Raw genomic sequence first — 1849 nt, forward strand, 5'->3', positions numbered from 1 at the left:
TTGTCGTGCCACACAACAACAACAACAACAAAAATAACAATTACCGTTGCCGCTGCCGCTGCCATTTGAGCCGGAATCGGGACAACAGCTGAAGCTGAAGGTGAAAAAGTTGAACTCTCTTCGAGTATGTATGTATGTATTGGACTCAGGTCGCTGTGCTGTGGTTCTGTTAGAGCCTCGATTACTTTGCTTTTCTGCCGTTGGACGCTTTGCACACAGTTCCGGAGTAGAGCATCGTCGCGTGCAACATTCATAGGTCTTGTTGTTGTTGTTGCTGTGTGTTGTTGTTGCATGTCAGGCGCTGCTGATGCAGGCGCTTGTTAAGGTAGCTAATGTCAGCTATATAGTGTTCGCCGATTCATGTTTCAAAATTTGACTTTTCGCATCGTTGCACTTTTGCAATGGCCGCTGGAAATTCCAAACAAAAAAGTAAATAAAAAAAAGTTTGAGGCGAGTTTTTCATATACATATTCATATATGTACATAGCATGTATGTATCTATTATGCAAAAAACGCCATCCGATGATGTATAAATATTTTATTATGAGACCGATTTACTAAGTAAGTAATGCAAAAAATTTTGTTGAAATACATTTTGTAAAAGTTTAACTATTTTTTTCCTCTTACATTAAGTTCTTATAATAACTGTGAGGCAAAGTATTGTTTCTAATTTCTCAACGTTCATCTCTTTCTAATAATAAAGTAAATATTTATGTATGTGCACATCCAATTGTAATTCGTTTGAGAGAAGGAATTTGTAATTGTATTTATTTTCGAATGATTAATTAAAGCCAACCCAGTCTTGAAGTTGCCTAAGTATTTACATTTGTATGTACAATTACAAGCGTATGCAACTATCTCACAATCCATTGTGGCTTACAGCAGACATCTAACTGCTGGCTAATTAAATTTTGGCAAATTTGATGAGCAATGCCGCAATTTCTGTGAAATTCCAGAGCGTTGCCTAAAGCTTAGTTTAGTGTATTGCTATTCCTATCAAATAATTGAATGTCTTTAGCAGTTAGATGCACTTAAAGCAAATAAAAAGTGCATTAGGCAGGGTTGAAACTACTAGCGCACTTTGAGATAATATTAGACTAGACATAGCCTTTGATTAGATTTACCAAAATTTTTTATATATATTTTTTATACTTATGTATTTAAATACGTATAGTTATACGACCTTAAGGTCTATTGTGTCGCCTTCATGAATTTAAATGTGCCTAATAACCCAGTATCCTAGAGAAGTTTTAGTTTTGAGCCTAAATCTGCGGATTTCACTATGCCCTCGGTTATTAAATAGTCACTCTGCTGTCAATTTTGTAGTAGCGATTTATTTGAGCATCTTCATCCAGCTCGGCTAGGGCTGAGCCTAGAAAGGCTCTGGGCAAATGAAAGGGGCTGCTGCTTCTTTCTTCGCAAGTTTATCGGCTCGTTTACTTAAGTATCAATATGTCTCAGAATCCAAAGAACCTAAACTCGATTGGTCAGACCAACAGTATTTATGTAGCTATACTACCTGTTGTAACAGGGATTGGTTGTTGTCAAATGTGGTGTCCTACAGAAAAATTCTATTTGAAAAATAGCTTCAAATAATGTAGGCTCCTCCATTTTTGTAACAAAAAAAAATTGTATGTACCTATATAAATAATGTCCACCGCCTCATATATGTACATTAGGGTGGTCCAAAAATGTATGGGAGAAAAGTAAAATCGGAAATTTAATGCTCTCTATTTTTTTTTCTTTTGTATATTTCTGTTGGTATATTTGATTTTTTTTTGGGATATTTTGGAGACCCTTAAAAAATAGTTAAAATTAAAAAATGTTTAAATAAACAATTGGGCATTAT

Source organism: Rhagoletis pomonella, unplaced genomic scaffold (genome assembly GCF_013731165.1).
Source record: "Rhagoletis pomonella isolate Grant_MI unplaced genomic scaffold, Rhpom_1.0 Rhpom_scaffold_00012, whole genome shotgun sequence".
Taxonomy (NCBI): Eukaryota; Metazoa; Arthropoda; class Insecta; order Diptera; family Tephritidae; genus Rhagoletis; species Rhagoletis pomonella.